Source organism: Carettochelys insculpta, chromosome 2 (genome assembly GCF_033958435.1).
Source record: "Carettochelys insculpta isolate YL-2023 chromosome 2, ASM3395843v1, whole genome shotgun sequence".
Classification (NCBI taxonomy): Eukaryota; Metazoa; Chordata; order Testudines; family Carettochelyidae; genus Carettochelys; species Carettochelys insculpta.
In genome coordinates, this window is record NC_134138.1 from 25,797,048 (window position 1) to 25,802,362 (window position 5,315).

The window sequence follows — 5,315 nt, forward strand, 5'->3', positions numbered from 1 at the left end:
CAGCTCTTTAACCCCTTCTTGCCCAGCATGCAGTGGACATACCCCATCACAGAGATATGTACTGATGGTTTTAAAAGGATGGTAACTCACAGGTTTTCAGGAACACCATGGGAAAATGGACTAAAAGCATGGGAGTTGATGTTTAGCAGCTACCGACCAACACACCCAGATTTCTCTTTATTATTACCCATGTGGGCGGCTGGATCACTTAAGCCTGGAAAGTCTGAGGGCCAAAAGTTTACTAAAGAATCTTGCCCCCACCAGCTAGTACTCTTCCTGTTCATATTGTCCAACAGTAACAATCACATAGATAACAGGTATGGTAGGGGGGTGGCCACTGATATTTTTTACTTAGACCAAAAAACCAAATCTGGAATATTTTGATTTGGAAATGCTGCTACCATGCCTCATGCTCACAGTCCCTTCCAAAGACCATCTTCCCCGGGTAGACTGCATGCCCTATGAAGCACGGCAGTCTTCCCTCTTGGTGAAGGGGCAGTGTTAGGAATCTGGGGCAAATAGGTTAAAAAAAAGTGGGGGATGGTGCTTGGCCCTGCCAAGAGGGGAGGAGACTGGACTCAATGACCTTCCAAGGTCTCTTCCAGTTCTATGAGATGTGCATCTCCATCTTTGGAGTCCCTGGCTGTGGTGCCTCATGGGAGATGTAGTCTGTTGAAGAGCCAGGCTCAGAGAGAGGAAAATGGGACATGATGCATTCATACTGTGAGGCACTTTGGCACGGAGTCAAAATATCTCAACTCTTGGTTAAAAAAAGAAAACAGTTCATTTTTCCAGTGAAAATTTTAAAAATCCACAGAAAATGGACACTTTTGGTTAAAATAATTTATTCAGTCAAAAATCCACTTTTTCACTGGAAAAAGCAGTTTCAGTGGAAGATTTTCACCCATCCCTATTATAAACCAATAAGAATGTCTTTTTTAAAACATTTGCTGATTATAAAAACACTTAAAACAACTCCGGATTACAACTGGCAGAGACTACGCTATACCCAGCTGTGCCTCACTGTCCTCCCCTGCTCTCTTCCTGCCTCGGAAACAAGGGGGATATTTTGGGAATATTATTTTAAATAGCTCCAGCTATCCAGTTTCATTTCATATGGTGATTCTGAAATGTGGTGTGAGCTGAATTGGCAAAGACTGAAATGTGGGCTACTGTGTGATAAGTTGAAAGGCCATGCCAAGAAGACAATTCCTTTTCTTCTCAGATTCAGACTGAGCCAGACCACTTTGTGTTTCACCATCAAGACTGCACAGTTGCCATGGGCTCGCCTTGACCTCCCTCTGAAAGCTATCTCAGCACTACACTGCAATAGCCTACTTTTTTTAAAAGTGAGTGGGAAGGGATAATTGTTACTTTTTTAAGGGAACTGTTGTCCTTCTAAATGTATGTAGTGACGTCCAGATTTTACAGGCATAGGTGATTGAGTTCATGTCATGTGGGAAGGGAGAGCTCAGGGGTTTGAGCATTGGCCTACTAAACCCAGAGTTAGGAGCTCAATCCTTGAGGTGGCCATTTAGGGATGGGGGGCAAATAGATTAAAAAAAAGAAAGATGGTTGGTCCTACCAAGAGGGCAGAGGACTGGACTTGATGACCTCCTAAGGTCCCTTCTAGCTCTATGAAATGCATATCGCCATATATTATATCACATCTGCACTAGAGGGAAAACCACAGCACAATAACTGTCAGCATAACCGAATTGTGTAGGAGCAGACGCCAGCAAGAGAAGGAATTTAACCATTTCTATAGGAACTCTAATAGTAGAATCATTCTTCTGCCAACCTACCTGCATCCACATAAGGGATTAGGTCAGCATACCTACTGTGGTGAGAGAATTGGATTTGTCTGAGCACCAAAAATGGGTCAACCCACAATTTAAAAGTAGGCCAAATCCTGAAGACCTTTGTCAAGGCCCAATTGTGTTGACCATGAGATCCGTATGTCTGGGGACCATACACTGGCAAATCTCTTTCCCATGCAGAAGAAGAGCTCAGACTGTTTTTCAGCTCCCCTCACCAACTCCCCCAAACTCCACAGAGGACTCCTTGTGCTTTTCTGGAAAGGGAGAAAAGTGGGGAAGGGGCAATTTTTGGGCAATGAGGGGGATAAGGGTGAAGATGAAGAACAGTGGTTGGACCAGGTGAGAGGAACATGCATCATCCACTCACAGGTCCATAGAAATTTTGCTGGAATTTAGGGATGTTAAAATGGTTAACCAGCTGCATCGATCCAGTGTGGCTAGCCACTGAAAGAGTTCAACAGCAAGGGTTGGTTAACCACTTAACATCCCTACTGGAACTATAATCGAGCCTCTGTCTGTGTTACATTCCCTCCCCCCCCAACTTCCCCATGATTTACAAATCTTGCAATATTCTCACTCTAATTCCTGCTAATGGAACTGCTGATGTCACACCATTTCAATATGTGATGAACAGAGCTAGAAACGGACAGAGAATTCAGTGTTTACCTCAGATAATGTTTGGTCAGGGGATCAGCTCTCAGGACAACTCAGGGAAAGGGGTTCAAAGATGCTGAAATCGTGCTGGCTGGTCTCCTGAATCTTTGGCCCAAAATGTCAGAAATTTGTCTCAAACCTTGCATGAGTCCCAGCATCCTGGAGCATCTAATGGGCTTAGCTGTTCTTTTGGGGTCAGTCACTCTTGCAAGATTTCAGCTGGGCTGAAATGAGAGCCAAGGGCTGGACTTGGCCTGGCTTTGTATGGTACCAATTGCATAAGACTGTGCTGGAGTCTGGGGATTACAATTCAAACAGACCCTCACTCCCACCACCTACATTCAAAGTTGTTTCCAGTTTGGGCCTTTTTTCTTACTGAGACCAAAGATGCTATTTGTACGTTCACAATAAGGTAAGAATACTCATTCCAAAACTTTTACAACATTATTTTTGGGGAGAAAATTATACATTTTGATGCAAATGATACATAGGCTTCTGCCAACAATGGTGGGGTTTGAGGGATGCATTATTTTAGTAACCTAATATATTAGGAATAGAAGCTCTAACATTCATACACCAAGGTTAAAATATGAAGGTTAAAACTGTTTCAGCGAAGCCTACCCAGCTACGGGGTTACAAAGCTAAGTTACAGTGCACAGACACAGGAGAAGATGTTTGAGTAGAACTGCAGTGCAGGCCAGTTCAGAGCATGCTGGTGTTTATGATGTCTCTTTGCTGTTACTAAGGGTTCAGGAGCTTACTAATTCAGCTGTTCAATCAGCTGTGATCTATTCATGGTTTCATAATTCTCATATGTTACAAACGGTAACTTAGGCAAGAGTTATTTTCCACAAACACATGTGATAGGACTTCAGTGAGGCCTCATCTGTCTGTCTCTGTCACCCACTCCAAAGCTCAGTGATGACCTTGTCAGAACAGACTTTTTTTACTTTCCAGTTACACAAGTTCACTGGTCTGTTTTTCTGCAATTAATCTCCGTTGGTTAGCAGTCACTGAGTCTACAAACTGCACTGACTCTGACTAGCATATGCATTTACACTAGCGAGGGTCATGCTGCAGAGCAATAGATCACCATCTTTCCTCCTCTGTGTTCTCCCCTGTGTCTTTCCTCCCCTGTGTTCTATATTGCATACTGATAGTGGTCACCAGTGTTCCCTGTAAGCTGTGCACATGTGTGGCTGCTTGTGAGAAATCGAATTCCATCCAGCTGATTAGAACAGTGCCCACAGCTAGGTTTTTGTTTCCAGCATTGGTGCTCGTTCACACATGCCTCAGTGCACATTACAATTATTCCACACATGGATTGAAAAATCGTCAAATGGATGGAAAAGATTAGAGGGAACATTGGCGGTCACCATGTAAGAATCAATGTGTTCTGCACAGGTCAAGCTGAAACAACACCATTTCCCCTCCAGAAATTAGAATAGGAAATAACTTTGATATTGATTGGTAAATGCTGCCTTTTGAATGGCCGTCCAATCTGAACATGGATACCGCAGCACTGGCCACATCTGGAGACAGATGGGCCATTAGTCCAGTCCAGTCCACTTGTTCCTGTATGACTCAGAGCCAACACACATCAGCAGTAATCTTCACTGCTGTGGTGCTTCAAGCTGTGCTGTCCCCTCAGGCCATGCATTGCAAGCTAAGGGAACCAACCCTCCTCCCACTGACAGCAATGGAGACAGCACTGTGATTTTCCATTGGACATGTACGGCTCCACTGAATACATCCATGAGTCCACTTATATCTCCTCTAAGGTGCAATGCTGTTTGGCAAAGGTCTGATGGAACAAACTGGAAGAACCTTCAAATTAACCAAACACGTTTGAGAATTCTATTGCTTTAAGGACTGAAGATATAGCTCCATATTGGCTCCATGGTGACAGAATACTTTGTTCTGAAAAGAGGCAACAAACACAGTTCCTGCACCAAGAAACTTTGAATCTAAGGAGAAGCCAAAACATACTGAAAAGCTATGGAACGGTACGTACCCTTCACTAACCCTGAAGGAGTAAATGGAGGCCAGAAGTGCCAATTAATCTTTTAGACTGCAAGATGTGGGAATTAAGACTGAGGGACAAGTCCTAATTATGGGAAGTTCACCTGTGCAGGAATAGCTTCGGTAAAGCCAGGCACCTGAAAGTCAAATATCAGAGAGGTAGCTGAGTTAGTCTGTATCTTCAAAAACAAGAAGTCCTGTGGCACCTTATAGACTAATAGAGATTTTGGAGCATAAGCTTTTGTGGGCAAAGACCCGCTTCGTCAGATGCATCTGACGAAGCGGGTCGTTTCCCATGAAAGCTTATGCTCCAAAATTTCTGTTAGTCTATAAGGTACCACAGGACTTCTTGTTGTTTCTGGTAGTCAAATGTGATGAAGGGGAAATGTCTGCTGCACTATTGGAAAGGGAGGTGTGTTGAGGGCTATGGAAATTAGTCTGCAGTTACTTGCTGGGCAGAGGATGTTTGGGCTTGCAAACTCAGCATGAGGAGCTAGGAGGAAAGGCTCAGGCAAAGAGCAGTGGGATCCAGGGTGATGCAGACTTGGGTGTTAAGTAGGGTGTCCCTGAGCTGGAAGATGAAGTAGACCCAGATGTGCCTCTGTTCCTCTGGCAGCCAGTGGGAAAGTGGTACCCCAGGGTTAGTGAATGAGCAGAGTGTCTAAGATTGCTGGTAAGGCAAGACTTTGATCCCCTGAAACAAGCAAACATGCAAAATGACCTGTCCAGATGGCCAAGTCTCTGAGAGGGAGCACCCTGAGCTGCAGAGAGCAAGTGGCAACAGGACACAAAGCCAACAACAGACGGGAACCTTGAGAC